The sequence below is a fragment of the Vicia villosa genome, linkage group LG3 (genome assembly GCF_029867415.1).
Source record: "Vicia villosa cultivar HV-30 ecotype Madison, WI linkage group LG3, Vvil1.0, whole genome shotgun sequence".
NCBI classification, from domain to species: Eukaryota; Viridiplantae; Streptophyta; class Magnoliopsida; order Fabales; family Fabaceae; genus Vicia; species Vicia villosa.
The window spans coordinates 110,723,708-110,748,185 of record NC_081182.1 but is presented as its reverse complement, the minus strand read 5'-3'; the positions used below and the strand labels follow the sequence as shown (position 1 = coordinate 110,748,185).

The following is a 24,478-nucleotide window of genomic DNA, read 5'->3' as shown; positions in this document are numbered from 1 at the left end:
TCAAATACCGGCGGTCTAGTATAACCATTGTTACCGTTGTATTGCTCAGCAGAGCCAGATGTAGATGCAGGTGTAGGTGTAGACTTTTCACTTTCATCAACCATCTTTTACTGAAGCGTTTTTCTCTTCCTGAATCTTTTCTAAACACGGTTAAGTGCTTGCACCTTAGAACCGGCGCTCTGATGCCAATTGAAGGATAGAAAAACACTTAGAAAGGGGGGGGATTGAATAAGTGTGACTTTAAATCTTGGACGATAAAAATAAATTGCACAATTATTTTTATCCTGGTTCGCTGTTAACGAAGCTACTCCAGTCCACCCCCGCAGAGATGATTTACCTCAACCTGAGGATTTAATCCACTAATCGTACGGATTACAATGGTTTTCCACTTAGTCCGCAACTAAGTCTTCCAGAGTCTTCTGATCACACACTGATCACTCCAGGAACAACTGCTTAGATACCCTCTAAGACTTTTCTAGAGTCTACTGATCAACACGATCACTCTAGTTACAAACTGCTCAGCCAACTGCTAAGACTTCCTAGAGTATACTGATCACACGATCACTCTAGTTCCTTACAACTTAATGTAATCTATTCAAGAGTTTACAAATGCTTCTTAAAAGCTATAATCACAAACTGTGATATTTCTCTTAACGTTTAAGCTTAATCTCACTAAGATATTACAACAGCAATGTAGTGAGCTTTGATGAAGATTCTGAGCTTTGATTGAATAGCGTTTCAGCAAGTTTATTTTCGTTCAGAGTTGTTAAGAATTGGTGACCTTGCTTCTCATCAGAACTTCATATTTATAGGCGTTGAGAAGATGACCGTTGAATGCATTTAATGCTTTGCGTGTTCCGTACAGCATCGCATTTAATGTTATACGCTTTTGTCAACTACCTCGAGCCTTGTTCACGCTGTGTCTACTGACGTAGCCTTTAGTAGCTTTAACGTTCCTTTTGTCAGTCAGCGTAGTCTGCCACCTGTACTTCCTTCTGATCTGATGTTTGTGAATACAACGTTTGAATATCATCAGAGTCAAACAGCTTGGTGCATAGCATCTTCTGATCTTCTGATCTTGAAGTGCTTCTGTTGCGTGATACCATCTTCTGATCTTCAGTGCTTCTGATCTCATGTTCTTCTGATGCTTCCATAGACCCATGTTCTGATTCTGCTTCGACCATCTTCTGATGTCTTGCCAGACCATGTTCTGATGTTGCATGCTGAACCATTTGAGACACAACTTCTGAGCGCTGAATTATGCGTACTCTTTATATATATTTCCTGAAAGGGAAATTGCATTGGATTAGAGTACCATATTATCTTAAGCAAAATTCATATTATTGTTATCATCAAAACTAAGATAATTGATAAGAACAAATCTTGTTCTAACACAGCCAATGAAGACGCGTTGAGTGGAGGTCAAAAAGTATTTGTTACTATTCACCTTCTTCTTCAATGATACCTGCGGAATCTCTTGCGGATTTACCCACGCCTTTTCCTGCGGATTTTTCATGGGTTCATATTCACCCATGGCAGCAACTTGGAACCTGCGAAAATCAAACAATAATTGAAAGACAAATGCCCAGATCATCTTAAAAGCTTTCTACGGACTCAATAGCGCCCTCGTTTTGAACGAACAAGGCCTGGAACATGGAAACAAAAGCTTCCATCTTTGAAGCCCTAATAATGGTGAATCAACATCCTTTCGCCAAAGCCTTGAAACGATGAATCTACACCGTCCTAAACACTGTTACAAACACGTCAGAAGCAACAATACTCATGGAAACACGTTAGATAACCAGATTCGACGATCACCACTTTGAATAAACATGAATGATATACAACATGGTACTTACATGATGTGTTGATGATGTATAAACCCTTACTCACTCAGAATTACCTCAGGAAAAAGAATATGGCATTGGTTTCGTTTGAGAGTCGCTGCTACAAAAAATCTCTTTTGCCCTAATATTCTTTGAATTTTTGCAACTTGTAAACCCTAACTCTTCTCTCCTATTTTCGTCCCCTAGTATTCTGATGGCTTTAGGTATATATTAGGAGCAAATTAGGTCAATCATTGGGCTTGGACTTTAACTTCTTAGGTGACTTGGAGATTTGAAGAAAATATTATGTAATTCTTTCTAAATTTGGCCATCCTTCTCCATTATCACAATAGCACGAGTTTGGACTCTCTTATATGAATATTTGGGCCATTAGATGATTAAAAGTTGATCCATACAATTTATCTTCATTACTTCTATAATTTTACTTAATTTATTTATCTTTTTAATAAATAAAAATCCAAATAAATTAACTAAAAGGTCATAAAAATATGAAGATAAAATTATAGGCCCTTTTTTTGGTCACAAACATGTTTAGGATCCAAAACCTAGGCCCACTAATCCAAAAACACAAAATTGTGCAATTAGGGTTTTGTGCCTTTCTTGAATTCTGTCCAGATTCTGAGCCTCATATCTCCCTTAATTTTGATCATATGAATGCATTCTAGGACTTTTTAGAAAGCTTGAGATGTCCTTTAAAACCTCCTTTTGGTTTCATCTCAACTGGATCTTCCATGCTCAAGTTATGAGCTTTGACCCAAAAGGTGTTTTTGTTGACTTTTTGGAGGACCTATAATCTCTTTGACCATATCTTTCAAATGATGCATTTCCTGAACTTGGACCCAACATTAAAGTTGTAGAGAACTTAATTTCCTTGAGAATGAGCTTTGATTGCGAAATTTCTGATAAAGTATGAGAGAGATATGATCAGTCAAAGTTAGGTTGACTTTCTCCTTAAAACCCTAATTTAGAAACTTTATCTTTTGATGATTTTGGATCCTTTTCCTGATGAATCATGATCAACCCCTGATCAAATGATGAATGTAACTTCAAAACATTGATGTTGACCAAAAATCAGGAGTTTTGACTGTAATTTGACCATAGTTGACTTTTAGGTCAAACTGGTTGACTGTTGACCATTTGAACTGTTGACTGAGCAATCTTGTGAATTAGAGCTTGAAATATAGTGGGAAAATTTTGGGGTATGACAACTTGGTTTGTTTGCCTTTAAGAGGAATAGAGGTGATCTTGGGTATGAACTAGTTAGAGCTTAACTACGTTCATATTAAGTGTTATGATAAGTCGGTGAGGTTTTCTACTCCAGAAGAAGAAGCAAGTTTGTTGTCAAGTAAACAGTTGCGGAAGTTGATGCAAGAAGAGGAAACTCAGATGTTCTCATTAATGGCTATATTATCAATGGAGAATCAAGCTGTAATTGAAGAATTGCAAGTAGTGCGAGACTTCCCTGAAGTTTTTCTTGATGAAATTCCTGACTTACCACCTGAAAGAGAGGTTGAATTTTTTATTGATCTTGTATCTGGTACCAGACCTGTTTCTTTGGCACCGTACAGAATGTCAGCGTCGGAATTAGTAGAGCTAAAGAAGCAATTGGAGGACTTACTTGAGAAGAAGTTTGTGAGACCAAGTGTATCACCGTGGGGAGCTCCAGTGTTGTTAGTAAAGAAGAAAGATGGAAGTATGAGGTCGTGCGTTGATTATAGACAGTTGAATAAAGTGACTTTCTAGAACAAGTATCCACTTCCGAGAAAATATGACTTAATGGATCAATTAGTGGGTGCTCGTGTATTCAGTAAGATTGATTTGAGGTTGGGTTATCATCATATTAAAGTGAAAGATGAAGATATTCAAAAGACGGTGTTGATAGAAGGTTTATCGAAGGATTTTCTAAATTGGAACTTCCGTTGATGAAGTTAACTTGTAAGGGCAAAGCTTTTGTGTGGGATGTTCAATGCGAAGAGAGTTTTACCGAATTGAAGAAGAGGTTGACGAAGGCTCCGGTGTTGATATTACCTAATTCGGGATAATCGTTTATGGTGTATTGTGATGCTTCCAAGATTGGTTTAGGAGGCATACTTATGCAGAATGATAAAGTTGTTGCTTATGCATCAAGACAGTTGAAATTCATGAGAAGAATTATCCTACGCATGATTTAGATCTTGCTGCAATCGTGTTTGTGTTGAAGATCAGGAGGCATTATCTTTATGGTTCTAGTTTTGAAGTGTTTAGCGACCATAAGAGTTTGAAGTATTTGTTTGATCAGAAGGAATTGAACATGCGGAAAAGAAGATGGTTGGAGTTACTAAAGGATTATGATTTTGGTTTGAATTACCATCCGGGTAAAGCGAATGTTGTAGCTGATGCTTTAAGCAGGAAGACTTTGTATATGTCGACAATGATGGTTAAGGAGTTAGAATTGATTGAGCAGTTCAGAGATATGAGTTTGGTTTACGAAGTGACACCTCAAAGTATATTGTTGGGTATGCTGAAAATTAATAATGAGTTTCTAGACAACATTAGAGAGGCTCAGAAGCTTGATGTGAATTTGGTAGATTCGATGGTCGAAATCGATCAATCAAAGAATAGTGAGTTTAAGTTGGATGCGCATTGTATGTTGATATTTCGTAATCGAATTTGTATTCCCGATGATGTAGAGATGAAGAAGATGATTCTTGAAGAAAGTCACCGAAGTAACTCGAGCATTCATCCGGGAGCTACTAAAATGTATCAGGACTTGAAGAATTTATTTTGGTGACCTGGAATGAAATGAGATATAGCACAGTTTGTCTATGCTTATTTGACTTGTCAGAAATCAAAAGTTGAACATCAGAAGCCTGCAGGATTGATGCAAATGTTGGAAGTTCCAGAATTGAAGTAGGATAGTATCTCGATGGAGTTTGTGACGGGATTGCCTAATACTTCAAGAGGACATGATTCTATTTGGGTGATTGTTGATAGACTTATGAATTCGGCTCATTTTATTCCTATTAACATCACATATCCAGTGTCGAAGTTGGCGGAGATTTATACCAGTGTGATTGTGAAGCTGCATGGCATTCCTTTGTGTATCGTGTCAGATAGAGATCCGAGGTTCACATCTGATTTTTGGAAGAGTTTGCAAGAGGCACTGGGTTCTAAATTAAGGTTGAGTTTGGCGTATCATCCTCAGACTGATGGTCAAACTGAAAGGACTATTCTATCGTTGGAGGATTTGTTGAGAGCATGTGTTCTTGAATAGGGAGGTTAGTGGGATACTTATCTTCCGTTGATTGAGTTCATGTATAATAACAGTTACCATTCTAGTATCGGGATGACACCCTTTGAGGCTTTGTATGGTCGGAGATGTAGGACTCTGTTATGTTAGCTGAATTTGGAGAAAGTGTAGTTCTCGGACCAGAGATCGTTCGAGAAACTACTGAGAAGGTGAAACTGATTCGAGAGAAGATGAAATCCTCGTAAAGTAGACAAAAGAGTTACCATGATAAGCGAAGAAAGGATTTGGAGTTTCAAGCTGGTGATCATGTGTTTTTTAGAGTTACACTTGTGACTAGTGTTGGGCGAGCATTGAAGTCTAAGAAGCTTACTCCTCGTTTTATTGGTCCTTATCAGATATCGGACAGAGTTGGAAATGTGGCTTATAGAGTGGCGTTACCGCCTAATTTTTTGGATTTGCATGATGTGTTTCATGTATCGCAACTCCGGAAGTATGTTTCTGATCCGTCGCATGTGATTCACATGGATGATGTGCAAGTGCGAGATAATCTCACCGTGGAGACGATGTCGGTACGAATTGAGGATCGTGAAACAAAGACACTCAGAGGCAAGGATATTGCTTTGGTGAAAGTATTTTGATGCGGGAATCCTATCCAGAGTTGTTTGAATCAGGTAAGTTTTCGAGGACGAAAATCTTTTAAGTGGGGGAGAGTTGTAACGCCCGGAAAATCGATTATTTTCTTAATTTAGTCATTTGAGACATTTATTGAAATTTTCAAATTTCGAGACGATTGAGTCGGTATTAGTTCGGGATAGCGGAGTGATAGTTAGTCGAGAATTTTAATATTTTTAGTATTAGAAATATTATTAGAATAATATTTAGAGTTTTGGGAATTTTCTGAATGATTAAGATTAGACCGAAAATAATTGAGTTTAGATGTATGTGAGAAATAACAATTTTGGGGGTATTATTTAGTAGACCCATTAAGACATATAGTAGCCCATATAATATTTAGTTATATTATTATATTTGTTATGCTACATTAGAAATTTAGAGGTAGCAGCCAACAAAAAAAAAACCTTTCACGTAGCTTGTATCAAACAATACCAAAAATAAGGGTTTTGAGGAAAATTTGAATAGGAGAAAATTAGGAGAGTTGTTGTCAAAATAAAATTTTCAGATTCAACCAGAAAAGTACGAGCTACCTTCAATCCAATCAGGTAAGGAGTGGGGTTCGAATTCTATACTCGGATACATGATGGGTAGTATGTAGAGTTTTTGGGTAAATAATTCTGCTATGTGCGTAAATGTTGAGATTAATCTGCTAATTTACTTGTCTAGTATCGATATTGTTGTGTTGAATTGTTCTGTGTTGTTGCTGCCTTTATCATGTGGTTACAGTGTGAATTTACTTGCAGTTGTGTTGAATCCATTGAAATTGTATAAGAAAATAGTAGGGTAAGAATAAATATGAAGTGCTGGTTGAGGAAGATAAAGTAATATTGGGGACGGGGCCACCAAAAAGGTGGTGGGACCCCTTGAATTGGAAGGGCGAGCGCCTCCTTTGGAGGATACCCTGGGGGCGGTCGCCTCAGGCTTTAATGGGGGAGGAGAATTGGCCACGTGTTTGGTTGTTGTTTGCACCTTGTTGTCCATTAGGTTATTGGCATGAGTAGTTAGTACATTCATATTAGGGGTGGCAATTGGATCCATTAAACTAAAATCCATCCAATTCATCCACAAAAAAATCCATCCATCACATAAAAAATAAGTTAATGGATGGATTAAATCCATCCATTTATATATATATATATATATATATATATATATATATATATATAAGGATAAATCCAATCCATCCAACACATTTTGATAATCCAATGGATTATTTTTAATTTATACTTTAAATCCATTAAATTATTTAAAAAAATAAATAAAAAACAATTTTTTTATAAAAAAAATTGAAAATACAAAATATTGAGTTTTTTTTTTGGAAAAACAACAAATCGAGTTTCTTCAAAAATATGAAATATCGAGTTGTTTTCGAAAAAACAAAAAAAATCCAGTTTTCTTGAAAAAAACGAGAATAAAAAACAAGATTTTTCGGAAAAACGAGAAAAATCGGGTTTTTTTAGAAAAACAAAAAAACGAGTTTTTATGGAAAAACGAAAAAATTGAGTTTTTTCGAAAAAATGAAATATCGAGTTTTTTCAAAAAAACAAAAAATCGAGTAGGTGCTTATCAGTGTTATCAAATTGCTCTGCCATGGCCGCTATGGCGGATATACATGACGGTTTTTAGACTCGCCGCAATGGTAAGTATCGGCTGCTATTGCTATTTTTTTCCGCCATAATCCGCAATAACGGCGCCGCAAAGCGGCCGCTATGGCGGGATTTTGGCTGTCTGCCATACACAACAATGGTGCTTATACAATTTGGTACATCTATCTGTGAAACTCTTTTGTAGGATCAAACTAAAGAAAGATCCTTTGTTCTTTATTACCTTGTCCACCTATGAACATATTAGTTTGTAAAATGTAAGGTTGTCCTGTCCGGTTGCCCAAGAACTCAAAATCTATCTCGTCATGTTCAGAATTTTGTGAAGATAATTGTAAAGTAGTTCCAATAACAACAGAGGTCATTACAACAAAATACTAAAATAAGAAGTAAAATATTAATACATGTTTTTTTTGAACATACATAGAAAGCAGTAATTGTTCGAACAGAATCACCGGGAACCATTTTAATGTTCATACTAAAATGACCAAACAAGTATGAACCTTTGGGCTGAAAACCAGTACCTGTTCAAAAACCAGTTAGAAACATGAATAATGTAGTAACTAAAAATTTATAACTATATAGGGAAGAATAATTTGATTTATCAAGATGAAGCTGAATCTCAGAACCGCCATTGACCTATTTGATAGGATCAAAAGCCCAAGTTGGGTAATAGTTTCTGCCAAATGGTACATCCACCGGCTTACTTGGGAGAGCACATAATGTAGAGGAAATTAGTGAATAGTGATGCTAGAATGGTACATCCACTGGTTTCCTTTGGAGGACAAGTTTATTTATATGATTTAATTTAAATGTGTAACTTGGTTTTTTTTTACATGATATAACTCTTTAGTATTGAGCAGGCTGCATGGGCGTTAGGAAATATAGCTTGTGATTCTTTAGAGAAAAGGGATATTGTTGTTGAAAATGGTGCACTCGCGCCACTGATGGATATGTTGAAGACAACCAACAAACACGTCTTGATGATTACTAAATAGACATTACAAAAGATGTGCAGTGAAATTATTCCTTCAAGATTTAATGATTTCGGTTAATTTGCACAAAGTATTTTGGACTTTTTTATTACCAATTGCATGTTCTCTTATTTTTTTTCTTCATCAGATATCTCTTGTATTGTCTTTCCTCCGGGAATTATTATCGGTGGCGGATGGAGATAAGCCTGATGAAGGAGCTATACTATCCGGACTCCAACTTGTTATATTTCTTGATCATTCAAGTGAACTATACAAAGTCTTAGCTGAAGAAGGCGTGTACTTGCAAATCGTAGAATTTCTTCTGTAAGTACATTAATATAGTTTTTAGTAAAATTACTCTTTGGTTGACTGACTAACCGGTTGGATTTCATTATTACAACTATGATCCAAAATATAGCCAACTTCCTTTGTATGCTTTAATGGTCATAGGAAATTTGGCACAGTGTGGAAAGGCTCAAAAACAAGTAAAATGCTTCCAGAGCCCTCATTTTTTTCACAGATCTTTTATCACATATCATTAAATTTGTAGTGTATTTTTTAGATCATAATCGACATTGGAGCTCTCTTTGGCCTTAAGTGGCTACTTAGGCAAACTGACAAACTGATCCTTAAAGAAGCATGTTGGATAATTGGGAACGTGGCAGGTGGAACAAGAGGCCATTTACAGGTAAATATGATTTGACCTCAAAAAGTATTTGTTTGTTTGAAAACTATAAACTGTAATCTCGTCGCAGGTGGACAATTGGTTACTTAAGCAAAGTATAACTTTGTTATTTTTTTTTTAAAAACTCTAAATTTGTTTCGAAAAAACTCGTTTTTTTCGTTAGTCTAAAAAAACTCGATTTTTTTGTTTTTGCAAAAATACTCAATTTTTTTTTCGTTTTTTCAAGGAAACACGATTTTTTTGTTTTTTCGAAAAAACTCAATTTTTTTTAAAATAATCCGATGGATTATTTTTATTTTATACTTTAAATCTATTACAATTTTTTTTAAAATAATAAAAAATATTTTTATTTGAAAATAATAAAAATTGTTTTTTTAAAAAATAATAAAATTCGAAAATACAAAATATTGAGTTTTTTTCGGAAAAACAAAAAATCGAGTTTCTTCAAAAAAAATGAAATATCGAGTTTTTTTTAAAAAACGAAAAAAAATCAAGTTTTTTCAAAAAACAAGAAAAATCGAGTTTTCCTGTAAAAACGAAAAAAGCGAGTTTTTTCGGAAAAACGAAAAAAAAATGGAATATCAAGTTTTTTCGAAAAAAAAAATCGAGTTTTTTCAAAAGAACCAAAAAGTCGAGTATTTTTTTAGAAAAACAGAAAATCAAGGTTTTTCGAAAAAACGAAAAAATCGAGTTTTTTCAGAAAAACAAAAAATCGAATTTTTTCTTACAACGAAAAAGTCGAGTTTTCTTCAGAAAAACAAAAAACCGAATTTTTTTCGAAAAAACGAAAAGTCGAGTTTTTTTGGATTGGTAATGGATTAATGGATTGGTTTGGTCCATATATATATATATATATATATATATATATATATATATATATATATATATATATATATATATATATATATATATATATATATATATTTGTGAATATCATTAATTATTTATACAATATAAAACCTATATTTTAATAATTTAAATAATTAAAAAAATAAAAAAATAAGTGCAAAATTATTTGAATGAAATATTTCTAGAAAAGAATAAAAAGACATTTGTAATACTAACCAATGATTAACATTCATTTGACAATTGTATAAGCAAATTTGAATTGAAAAATTAAATTACTATTTTATTTGATAATTCTAGTAATAAAAATGATTAATATTTCAATGTTAAATAAGTAATCACTCGTCCCTACTTCTTGTTTCAATTAAATTTTTTAAAACATTTTCATGTTAAAATATTATGAATCAAATAATATAGTTAGTGTAGAGTAAAATATGATTTGCCTAAAGTAAAATATAAATATAAATAATAAAAAGGTGTAGATTAAAGACAAACCATCTTTATAGTTTTTATAACGCATTTTCTTTTTTTCAACATGCATACAGTAAATACATTTATTAATCATTCTTTATTCATGCATAACTTAATGTGATAATGCATTTTACATTATTTAAACTCCAATCATACATTCCTCCATTGTATTAACATAGTCATGCATATCGCACCACCAACTCATTAAACATTTGCATTGCATTCTAATATTATGTTATAATATTCAAGTCATTATGCATGGGAGGTAATTTATAGCTTGAAACATTTACTCTCATGTTAATATTAAGATAGATATTTTAATATATTATATAAAACCTGAACCATTTCATTTTTGGTATAATCTCGAAACATCACATGAAATCTGCATATGTATAGGTTTATGTTAAAATGTGATTCATTTTTATTAATTTATAAAAACTAAAATTGGTTTAAGGATAATTAGAAGGGTCTATATTTTTGGAATAATCAAGCTTTTGATTAATATAAAAAATAGATAATATAAGACGATGGCGTGGATCCAGCCTCAAAAAGACTACTACATTATAAGACTAGCTATATGTTTTCTAATTTTAGGATGAGACCATCCTCTATATACAATTGTATCAATAATTTTGCCTCCTATGTGAGTATTATTTACTTTGCCTCCAAAGCTAACGTCACTTCTATATCTCTATGCTTCATATATGGTTTTTGTAAGAACGGTTTTAAGTAAGCAAGCTCTCCAACCTTTTCCTTTGCAATTACTATTGATCCAATTCAACTCCTCTTTCCATTCTTTAGGAATGTGTTTCACCTTAAGCCAATTAAGAACTTTCTAACAAATACCTTTCAACTCTGCACAACAGAAAAAAAGTGATTCATAGTTTCAGATTGGGAACAGAAGCAACATCTATAATCCATATGCAAGCCCAGTTTAACCAATCTAGCTTTAGTAGCCAATCGGTCATGGTAGGACATCCAAAGGGTTAATTGAGCTCTGGGCCTAGCAATGTTATTATAGAAAAGCCTCCTCCAAATGACATGGTTTAACACCCCGTTTTGGGAGGCGATTTGGGTGGATGGGAAGGTTTTGAAGGAAGAGTATCCAGGTCTCTTTGAGGTGTCGGCTTTGAAAGGGTGTCAGTGGCAACGATGGGTGGTTGGGTGGATAGTAAGTGGACGTGGGGGATCTGGGTATCGCGGAGCACCGGTTGGACAATCCTATAATGATGGCCGAGTGGGGGGAGTTAAGGAGTACATTAGAGGCGTTTGGGGATTTGGGTATGGATAAGGACGGTGTGGAATGGGTGCTTAATCCCGGTGAAGGATTTTCGGTAGCTTCATGTTATGAGGGGTATGCTAGCAAGCGCATTTCTTTCGGTCCTTATTGTAGATTTCATGAGGCGGAGGGGTTGGTTTGGAAGTTAGAGGTGCCTTTTAAGATTAAGGCTTTTGGTTGGAGGCTCTTTGCTAATAGACTTCCTACAAAAGATCTCTTGGTGCAAAGAAGTATTCCTATTTCTCTTGATAATTTAAAGTGCTCCTTTTGTAGGATTGATTTGGAAAATAAGGATCATTCTTTTTTTGCTTGCTCTTTTGTAAAGAATGTTTGGAGGGATATAACGTGTTGGATAGGAAAGGGTGGGATAGAGGAAAAAGAGAGCTTGTTGAGTTTTATGGATTGGCACTCGTTTTATAAATCAAAAAAGGTAGATGTAAAAAAGGTAGATGTCATATGGTTGGCGACGACGTGGACTATTTGGCTGGGTAGGAATGGGGTTTGTTTTCGGGAAGAGGATTGAAATTTTGATGATTTGGTTTGGAACATCAAAATTTTGGCTTGGAGGTGGTCTTTTTGCGGAGATATTACTCACTCCAATTATTCTTATTATGATTTTGTTAAAGAGCCTTTGCGGTTCTTGTCGTAATTATAATTGGTATGTAATTTCTATAGTCGGGCGTTCGCCTTATCTTTTGTAAATAGGTTGGAGAACCATTAGTTCTCCGATTTATATAATATGTTGTTTACTAAAAAAAACTTTGTAGTGCTCCTAGAATTTTGTTAGACAGTATTTTCAAAAAATTTTATAATAAAATATTTTCTTTTAATATATAAGGATAAAACAAAATTTGGTGCCCTTAAAATTATGGAGCTCTGGACTCTGCCACGGGAGCCCATGTTCGGGGTCACCCCTAGATATAACATGTGTAAAATGATAGATATTTACACTAAATTTTAAAGAATCTCCACCCGATTTTAAATAACAGATATCAAATATATTTGACGAGTATTGTAAGTTAAATTCCAACCATAAATCTTTTTCAACGTGGGGGAGTGTGGGGATAATATATACAAGCACTGAATTCACATGTCAACCATGATCTAATAAAATGCTAGATTTATGCAATTTACTAATTTCAAATTTTATACAAAATATAAATGTTAATTTCAATTGTGTAGGAGACCTAAACATATCTAGAAATAATAGCTAACCATAAAATTATATACGGATTGTCAAGATTAATTGTCCTTACTTTGTTATGTTTGAGCTTAATACACTCCCTGCACATACACGCACAGGTCCAACTAAAAGAAGGTATTAAATTCTGCAACACAAGTTCTCTACTGGTTTTTCAATTATATCAACTATTTCTCTACTGGTTTTTCAATTATTTCAGTTCTCTTTTTGGCTTATGCAACACAAGTCTGCAAGTTATCTCTTTCAGACGACAACAATATTGGTGATGAATATTTAGAGGCAGAAGAATATTATTCAGCAGTAAAGTAGCAAAGTCAGTAGGAAATTAATTGTCAATTGTATCAGGAAACTATATATATTGGTATAGTAACAGTATTGGTGTCATCTCAGGTGAATAATTTAGTAGCAATCTTGGTAATGAATATTTAGAGGCAGAAGAATATTATTCAGCAGTAAAGTAGCAAAGGAAATTCTAGTATCAGAAAGTATGAATCTTGGTAGAAGAAAAATAATAAGTTAATAGGAATATAAATCCAGATTAATTAAATAGTAGCAGGATTATTTGGCATAGGTAGTATTAGACGGAAAAACTATACGGAATAGGTAGCATTCGTAGTTTAAGCAGTATTTTAGTTGCCCGGAATCGAGTGAAATTTGTCGGGGTGGTTCGTGTATGTGAGTAGATAATTGTTGTTAGTTTTTTTTTTATTGCGTCGAATTGCAGGTACTATTGAAATAAGTTGATTTGTTCCGAATGACGGACAATTATAAGTTGAAGGCTTGTTAGCCAACGTTACGAGTTGTTATGTTCAAAGTTGAAAGTTTTTATGTTGTTCTAAGTTGATTATGTTGTTCTTAGTTGATCATACTAATATCGTTTTGTTGTTCATACTTAGTCGCATACTTGCATTTATTAAGTTGGAGCTGTATGCTCACCACGTTGGCCTGGATTGGTAAAAGTTGAAAGTTGAAGGCTTATGTCTTGTTGATGCCTCAATAACCTAGTAGATTTTACATTGGGAGTTATGCTCCAATGGATCCACATGCATGTGCATAGTCTGAGTTGCATTTGAGTCGTATTTTATAAGTTGTATGTTGTGAATTGAAGTTGTGTATTTATGTTGCTCTGAAGTAGTATTTATATAACCCTTAGATCTAATATGTTACTTATCATGCATTGGTTTATATGATTTGATATCTCACCCTTTATTTGTTTGATGTTTCCTTTATATTGGGAACGTGCAAATAATGAGGAGTAAAGACTTAGTAGCTTATTGGTGTCGTCGCTCTGATACGTAGCACTCGGGGGGATTGAACGCTTATTTGATTTTATGTTGTTTCCAGTTGAACTTAAGTCGTTATTTTGAAAAGTTGTTGTTTGATTAAGTTGTTTAAAAGATGCTATGTTTCTTATGAAGTATTAGCATTGTGATTCCGCTGCAGTTATTTTATTAATGTTGAATTATTTGAAGACTAAATAATTGTTTAAAGCTCTTCTAATTATTACGTGCTATGTATCTGTTATAATTGAGTTATTTTGTCATTGGTTTTCAAGTTGATATGTAATACCTCAAGTTTAAGTTGAATTTTGGCACTCTGATTTCCTTATAAACGTTGGGTAGATTTGGGGTGTTACATCTATTATTGGAGACATTATAGGAAAGATTGGATTGAAGACCTAATTTCCTGGAGAACAAGTAGCAGAATTTTGGCAGCCTCACTGCTGCGATTTGAAGCCCAGTCTAGAAAAAGACATATCTATAAATAGAAGGGATGTAACCTAGTTTAGGTATGAAACTGATATTATTTTTTAAGATTTTAGGAATCTTTATTTTCTGTGTGTTCCATATATGTACATTCACCAACCTTTAAGTGTTGAATGTTGTTGTGATCTCCGAAGCTTTTAAGCAAGGAGAGTATTTGCATCCTCGTAAGCTTTGAAGCATTGAGGAGTAGTTTGTCTGATAGAGTATCTTCTGGTTATTTTTATTTGGTTTTTATTTAGTGACAGAGGATTGTGATTGGAAGGGATTTGAGGAGGCCTCATACCTAGGTGAGTCTTAGGTAGAAGTCATAGGAAGGGTAGTGATTAAGTGAGAAGGGTAAACTAGGACTGTTTAACTTTGAATTGATACTATCGGATATTGATTTCATCCTGGCTTGGCAGCCCCCAGAGTAGGAAGGTTTGTTCCGAACTGGGTAAACATATCATTGTATTATTTACTTTCTGCACGTTGATTATTGTTGCTATTAGTTTTGTTCATAACTCAGATATTGTGTCGTGACATCTCATTCGACATCACATATCTAATACCAAAATTTCAATTGGTATCAGAGCAGGCACTTTGCACTGCATATGAGTGAGATCTAGGGAGATTACTTTCTTGTACTATGGACAAGGAAGTGAGATTTCTGAACAGACCACCTGTTCTAGACGGAAGCAAATATGATTATTGGAAACCTCACATGGTGGCCTTCTTGAAATCTATAGATACCAAGGTTTGGAAAGCAGTTCTGAAAGGTTGGAAACATTTGGTTATTGTGGGAGCAGACAAACAACCCACAAATATGCTAAAGCCAGAGGTAGAATAGAACCAAGAAGAAGACGAACTCGCGCTTGTCAATTTTAAGGCTTTAAATGCCATATTCAATGGAATTGATAAGAACATATTTAGGCTGGTGAACACATGTGAAGTGGCCAAAGATGCATGGAGATCCTTATAATATCACATGAAGGCACCTCTAAAGTAAAGATGTCAAAACTTCAGCTGTTAACCACCAATTTGAGAACCTAAGGATAAAGGAAGATGAAACCATTCATGAAGTTCACATGAATGTTATAGAGATAGCTAATGCATCGAGTGCTTTGGGAGAAAAGATTCCTGAATAAAAACTGGTGAGGATGATGCTCAAGTCTCTTCCTAAAAGGTTTGACATAAAGGTGATGGCTATTGAAGAAGCTCAAGACATCAATCAGATGAAGTTGGATGATCTAGTAGGATCACATGAGACGTTTGAATTAAGCATCAGTGATAGGTCTGAAAAGAAGAACAAAAGCATAGCTTTTGCTACTGACGCTGAGGTTGGATTGGAGGAGCATGACCTGGATTCATAAGAAGGGTTATCCAATGCAATAGTTCTGCTTGGAAGACAATTCTATCGAGTGATGAAGCATATGGGTAAAAATCCAAGACCTACAGTCCAAAACAACTCATCTGACATTCACAACTCACGTGATGCTGGAAAGAGTAAGTCTAAAGAAAAGCCCGCTTATGAAAAAGGTACACAATGCTATGAATTTGGAGGATTTGGACACATCAAACCTGAATGTCCTACATTTCTCAAGAGACAGAAGAAAGGTCTATATGTGACCTAGTCTAAAAAAGACTCTGACAGTGACCTCGAAGATGAATCGGCCAAACATGTGAATGCTTTAACCAGCAGGTGGGTAGATAATGAGAATAATTCAGCATATGATGATCTATTTGCATCATTCAGAGAGTTGTGTTGCACAAATGTTGAATTATTCGAAAGAGGGGAGGAATAGAAGGATCTGGTTCGACAACTGAATAAAGAGAAGAAAGAAGAGCTGGGGACTATCACTAAATTGGAAGAAGAGATTAGATCCCTACAATATTAACTAAACAAAGTTCAAGATTTAATCATAATTAATGACACTGGGTTCATCTCCCAGGAGGAAACTGCTCAAAGAGAAAGAATGGCAACAAACTTGAATAGCCCAGGGCTGAATGAAGAAAGCAAGTCATCTCTGGACTCTAGTCATTCCCAGACTAGCTCTACGATGTCACATCAAATGTCTCAACATCCAATCGAAAGAGGTATGGATTTCACTTTAACCTCCAGGACCAAGAAAAAGATAACTCCTGAAAGTTCATCTGATGATTTGACTGTGCTGAGAGAACAGTTCAACAACATAGAGAACTCCAGGCTGAATCATGAAGGGTATGAAGAAACTAATAAAATCATATACCTCAAGAAGCATGAGACAGTATCAGTTGGGTCATGGTCAGGAGAAAGGGTTAGACAAGAGAATGGATTAACAAGAACCTGGGGATCGATTGCTGAATCAAATGAATCTGATACTGAGACATACGTAGGTGAACTTACTATAAGTGAGATGGTAGCAGGATTCTCAGAAACTTTCTTGGAGAATGAAAGGCTTCGAAAGAATGTAATAGAGCATAGAAACTCTACAGTTCTACTACAAGATGAGAAAAAAGAGATCCTAGCAATCATTGACAGTCTTAAAGAAGATGGTATGTTGTCTAAATTAGACCACCGTAACGTGACTCAAGTAAGCAGAAGATCATTCACAGGGTCACTTGTGTGAGGAAGGAATCATTGGAAGGGAAAGAACCATAAAAAGTTTAAGAGTCCTAACTCAGTAAGCCAAAGAATTGGAGTGGCTTCTCAAAGAGAGAAACAGAAGATGTCAAAACCTGTGTCTTAACATCTGAAGACGACTAAGAAAAGGTACTATAATTCTTAGCATAAATCAACGTTGTCTATTATTAGAAACATTATAGGAAAGATTGGATTGAAGACCTAATTTCTTGAAGAACAAGTAGCAGAATTTTGGTAGCCTCACTGCTGTGATTTGAAGCCCAGTCCAGAAAAAGACATATCTATAAATAGAAGGGCTAGAACCTAGTTTAGGTGTGGAACTGATATTATTTGTTTTAGGATTTAGGAATCCTTATTTTCTGTGTGTTCCATATGTGTATATTCACAAACCTTTAGGTGTTGAAGTTGTTGTGATCTCCGAAGCTTTTAAGCAAGGAGAGTATTTGCATCCTCATAAGCTTTGAAGCATCGAGGAGTAGTTTGTCTGGAAGAGTATCTTCTGGTTATTTTTATTTGGTTTTTATTTTATCACATGGGATTGTGATTGGAAGGGATTTGAGGAGGTTCTCATACCTAGGTGAGTCTTAGGTAGAAGTCATAGGAAGGGTAGTGATTAAGTGAGAAAGGTAAACTGGGATTATTTAACTTCGAATTGATACTATCAGATATTGATTTCATCCTGGCTTGGTAGCCCCCAGAGTAGGAAAGATTGTTCCGAACTGGGTAAACATATCATTGTGTTATTTACTTTTTGCACGTTGATTATTGTTGTTATTAGTTTAGTTCATAACTCAGATATTGTATCGTGACATCTCATTCGACATCACATATCTGATACCAGAATTTCAAAAATTATAAATAAATTAAAAAAAATTAGTTGGTAAGAAGAAACGTATAAATGTTTTTAGTTAAAATTTTAATTTTGATTTCTCATAGTTCTGAGAGTTTAATGTCTTAGGTTAATTTGATGTTTTCCTTTGTAACCTATTTAAGATTTAATGAGAAATTTATTTAACTTAATCCTTATATAATTTATTTTTTAAAATATTTGACGTAAAATTTAATTTTATGGTGTATTAATGTGTAATAAATAATAGGTCTGACAGATAAAAGAACGTGGATAAAAATTAAAGAAGTGCAAAATGTGAAAAGAGTGAACTGCGGGAATATCTAGGTCTTACCGTGACAAAAATATGAATAAAAACTATAAAGAAGCTAATGATTTTTCAGATTTTTAAAAAGTAAAATGTGAGAAGGAGTAAACCTCGGGAATATCAATAGAGCAGCTCAGAAGTTAGTGTAAATTTAATAAATAAATTTAAGGGCATTGTTGTAATAAACACACTTTTCATTATTAGATTCATCTTTCATTTATAAAAACATAAACAAATTATTTAGCACAACCATTATGTAATTTACTTTTAGTAAATATTTGAATTAAAATTTTATATTAAGATATATTAATGTGAAATAAATCAATTCAATAAAATTATCATTATAAAAGCATCTTGTATTTACTGCATACAATAAGAATATGGATTAAAATTGAAATGAAATTACTGACTTTACACATTTTTAAAAAGTAAAATCTTAAAATGAGAAAACATCAAAATTATCAACATAGTAGAGTTCAGAATTTGATGTTGATTAAATGAATAAATTCAACAATATTGTTGTAATAAACACATTTTTTATTAGATTCAACTTTCATTTATAACAACATAAACAAATTATCTTTATCTTAATCTTAATCTTAATATATATAAATGGAAGGTTGTCATGATGGCAACCAATCTTAATATATATAAATGGAAGGTTGTCATGATGGCAACCCTAGCCACGTGTCATCATGATAATCATTCTTAACAAAAATCCTAATGTGTTATTTACTAAATTGACCATATATTAAAAATAAATAATGATAATAATAATAAATATATAATTATAATAATAATATATTATGATATTACTATTAATAATAATATAATATAATATTCAAATTGACACTTTATTAATTATAAATAATTAATAATAACAACAACAATAATAATAAATAAATAATAACAACAATAATAATAGTAATAATAACAATAATAATAATAATAATATTAAAACTAAAAATAATATAATTTTATATCTATATTTTATATAATATAATATTTTATACAATTCAATATGTACATAAAAAATTCCTAAAAAAATGTATCTCAAGTAACATTTAGATATCACTATTAAAAATAAATATAATATATATAATCAATAATAATACTAAATATATAATAACAATAATAATAATATAATATTTTGACACTACTATTAATAATAATATAAATATTATATATATATATAATATTTAATACAATTAAATATATAATTATTAATAATAATTATCAAATTGGCACTATATTAATAATAATAATAATAATAAAAATAATAAAATTTTATATTTACATTTTATATAATATAATATTTAATACAATTCAATATGTAAGTAAAAAATTCTTAATAAAAAATGTCAGAGAAATCTTTTATATATTAACTTACTAAGATTATAAAAACTATCTATATTAAAATCTTATTTCATGAAGAAACAATTCATTACAACAACATATCTTCTTTGAAATTAAGTTAAATAATTTGTTTATATTATATAAAGAGAGACTCCAAAATCATATTAATATCATGTCATAAATAGATTTTAACAAGATTTTGCCATTAATTTTGCCATTTCAACTAAACCTTTTCTACATAGTATATACACACAATTTCTTTACCGTAGATATCTATAACTTAATTAATTAATTGAATATTAAATTTTTTTTAGTCTAAATATTCATAACTATAACGGATCTATTTAATTGAATATTATATCTTTTTACTCTACATTTATCAGACGTTACGTTTGCAATTTTACATGTTTCCACTTTCACTGTTTTTTCTTTATATAGAGTATCCCATTCACTTCCCATTTGTCACTATCAGTGAGTTATAAGGTGAATCCCAATATTCATAGTAAATTCAACCAAAAAAATAAGACAAAAGCTAGATCGAAGGCTAAGGTTGATTTGTTCATGTGATTTGTACAATAATTTTTATTTTGATAGATGAGAAGACATCAAGACTCACTAGGATCATGTGGTATAAGGTAAATCTATTTACTTTTTTATTCGACCACTACACATATTTCTGTTCTATAATATGCTCTTAAAAATTATAAATATTATTGTTCCAACTTATTTTCTGTATATTTTTTTTACATTCTAGGTCAAGTTATTCTTTTCTTTTTATAATTTGTATGTGGATGAAGATCATAATTTGTATGTGGATGAAGATCACGTTGAAACCACGAGGCATACATTCTAGGTCAAGTTTGTTATTCTTTTCTTTTTATAATTTGTAAGTGGATGAAGATCATAATTTGTATGTGGATGAAGATCACGTTAAACCACGAGGCAATGTTGTTGCGGAAGTTGTTATAAATATGTTAGACCATCTATAAAATTGTGATCCTATAGTGTTAGACATATTTCAAAGTATAAATGAAATATGTATGTGGATGAAGATCATAATTTGTATGTGGGTGAAGATACCTTGAAACCACAAGGCAATATTGTTGCGGAAGTTGTTATAAATATGTTAGACCATCTATAAAATTGTGATCCTATAGTGTTAGACATATTTCAAAGTATAAATGAGTTAAATTACTTTGTAAGTCATTTTTTATATGTTGTATGATTATTTTTTTATTTTTCTATTTTTTTAATGATTATTTTATTTATTTTATAATGATAAAGTGTAACCCTTTTTCTTTTCATATTCTTGAGCTAAAAACAGATAAAGGTAGAATAATTCTTAGATTTTAAATATTAATTAATTTTATTAAGTATTAATTTAATGATTAATGTATTTCTTATATACAAAAATTTCACTCCTCCCTTGGTAACCAGTCAACAAGTTTATACACATGTCTTAGATAAAACTTATAACTTTATTTTTTGTTGGACAATTCATTAAGTTTTTAAATATGCATTCAAACCAATTTCTTTATTGCTAATTCATTTACTTAGTAATTAAACCCTATTATTAATTGTAGTATGATATTAAAATTTGAACGAAGCGTGAATTTAGTTATATTCTAATTCATCATTAGTTTGTTTCACATTCTTCTTCTATGTCTAGAATTCCAATCCATTTGTTAATGATCTATTTACATGTATGGTAAACTCTTACCTACACTCAAAATTATTTAACTTCATTGTTAACTCAAATTTTAATGTATTTTTAAATTTTTAATTTTTAATTTTACATATTATTTTCATTATTCTGAAGATTAAAAGAACTCCAAGATGTCATCTTATATTTTACGTGTCGTAAATCATAATTGAATTTCTGCTAAATCATAAAAATATTTAATAATTTGACAATATACATAAAAAAAAGAATGATAAATATTTAAGACAAATTGAAAATAATATGAAATAATAGTGTTCAAGTATATTTCTAAATTTAATAATCTTATTATGCACATAAAAATTAAATGCATATAATATTTTACAATATATAATGTCATATTATTTTATATAAACATATTTCAAATAAATTTATATATTTATCATAATTATATTAATTACTCCAAAAAGTTGAAAAATTTCAGCGTATCGTGCGGGCCAAAATCTAGTTTAACACAACAATTATGTAATTTTTTTTATTAAATATTTGATTTAAAATTTTATTTTAAAGTATATTAATATTAAATTATTTAATTCAATGAAATTACAATAATAAAAGTATCATAGTGACAAGAATTTGGATTAAAAAAAATAAAATTATTGACTTTAGAGAGTTTTTAAAAGTGAAATCTGAAAAAGGAAGGAACCTATGACTCAGAGAGTTTTTCAAAGTAAAATCTAAAAAAGAGTGAACTCGGACCTCGGAGTTGAGAGAATTTTTAAAAGTAAAATCGGAAAAGGAGTGAACCTCAAAATATCATACCAACCATTCAAATCAAATGTTAGTGTAAATTAAATGAATAAATTCAAGAATATTGTTGTAATAAATACATTTTTCATTAGATTTAGCTTTCATTTATAAGAGCATAAACAATTATGTAATTTATTTAAACTTAACAATTATGTAATTTATTTTTAAAAAATATGTAAAGTAAGAAATTAAACTCTTAGAACAAATTTGTAAATTTATCATTAAATCATATAAAACATTAGATTAAAAAATATCGACATGGATTTAAAAAATAATTAAAAATTAAATTAAAATACTTCGTGAATTGTCCCGTAAGTAGCCAGAGAGAATCTTTGTTGCAATGTGACAGTCAGGGGTCATTGAAGGAATTTAGAAATTGCAAGGGGAGATTGCAAAAATAACTTTACCAGAGGCTAAAATCAAAACTCGCTAATATTACTGAAGATGTTATATATTTAACCCTTTAACGAGTGAATTTAAAGACATTGTTGTAATAAACATTTTTTTTATTATTAGATTTATCATTCATTTATAACAACATAACCATATTATTTAGCACAACCATTATGTAATTTATTTTTAGTAAATATTTGAATTTAAATTTTATATTAAGGTATGTTAATGTGAAATAAATAAATTCAATAAAATCAACATAATAAAAACATCTTGTATTTGCGGGCATGTAACAAGAATGCAGACCAAAAAAATTTATTGACTTTACAGATTTTAAAAAGGTAAAATCTAAAAAGGAGTGAATATCGAGAATATTAGCACAATAGTTCAAAAGTTAGTGTAGATTAAATGAATAAATTCAAGGATATTGTTGTAATAAATACATTTTTCATTATTAAATTTGGCTTTCATTTATACTCCCTCCGTCTCACCATAGGTGTCTTCTTTGAGATTTTCACACTTTTTAAGAAAATGATTAATTATGTTGATTTCAATGATAAACTGAGTCTCACTTACTAAAATAACCTTATTAATAATAGGTAGTGGAGTACTTAAATAAACTAAAATACAATAAACAAGGGTAAGTTAGTGGAAAGAAATAATAAATATTACATTGATATTTTAAATGGATAAATAATTTGAGACAAATAAAAATTAGAAAGAGAACGTCTATTGTGAGATGGAGGGAGTAACAAATAAGCTAATTATTAAGCACAACTATTATGTAATTTATCATCAGGGAATAGTTAAAATTTTATTTTAAGGTATATTAATGTGAAATAAATAAATTCAATAAAATTATCATGATAAATGCATCTTATATTTGCGGCATCTGACAAGAATGTGGAAAAATTTGAAATAAAGTTATTGACTTTACGGATTTCTAAAAAGTAAAATCTAAAAAGGAGTGAATCTCGAGAATATGAGCCGAATAATTAAAAAATTAGTGTAGATTAAATGAATAAACTCAAGGACATTGTTGTGATAAATACATTTTTCATTATTAGATTCAGTTTTCATTTATAACAAATAAACCGATTATTTAGCACGATCTCTACGTAATTTATTTTTTTAAAATTTGTGAATTAAAATTTTATTTTAATGTATATTAATGTGAGATAAATCAATCCAATAAAATTAGATAGTAAACGGAGTAAAGTTCATGAATTAGTGTAGATTAAACGAATAAATTCAAGAACATTATTGTAATAAAAACTTTTTCCAGCTTTCATATATAACAACATAAACAAATTATTAAACGAAATAATTATGTATTTATTTTTGGTGAATATTTTAGTTAAAATTTTATTTTAAGGTATATTAATGTTAACTAAATAAATACAATGAAATTACAATAATAAAAGATACGTTATGTCTGAATGTCACAAGAATGTGGATAAAAACGAAATGAAGTTATTGACTTTACGGATTTTGAAAAAGTAAAATCACCTCGGGAATATAAAAAGATCAGTTCAAATCAAATGTTGGTGTAACGTTGTAGATTAAATGAATAAATTTAAGGATATTGTTGTAATAAATACATTTTTCATTAGATTTCGCTTTCATTTATAACAACATAAACAAATTATTTAGCACAACAATTATTTAATTTATTTCTTAAAAAAATTGATTTAAAAATTGATTTTAAGATATATTAATGTGAAATAAATAAAATTATTAAATTACCGTCATAAAAGCATCATTATGTCTAACAGTGACAAAAATGTGGATAAAAATAAAATGAAATTACTGAATTTCCATACTTTTAAAAAGTAAAATATGAATATGTAAAAAAAGTAAAATCTAAAAAGGAGTTATCATATTTATGAAGTTTGTGAAGATTAAATAAATAAATTTAAGGATATTATTGTA

The 24,478-nt window shown here is 31.2% G+C and overlaps 1 pseudogene; it reads right to left on the bottom strand.

The window, feature by feature from the left end:
- Positions 1–7,519: 7,519 nt before the first annotated feature.
- LOC131658795 (probable xyloglucan endotransglucosylase/hydrolase protein B) lies at positions 7,520–8,660 on the bottom strand (annotated as a pseudogene).
- Between the last annotated feature and the right edge of the window lie 15,818 nt (positions 8,661–24,478).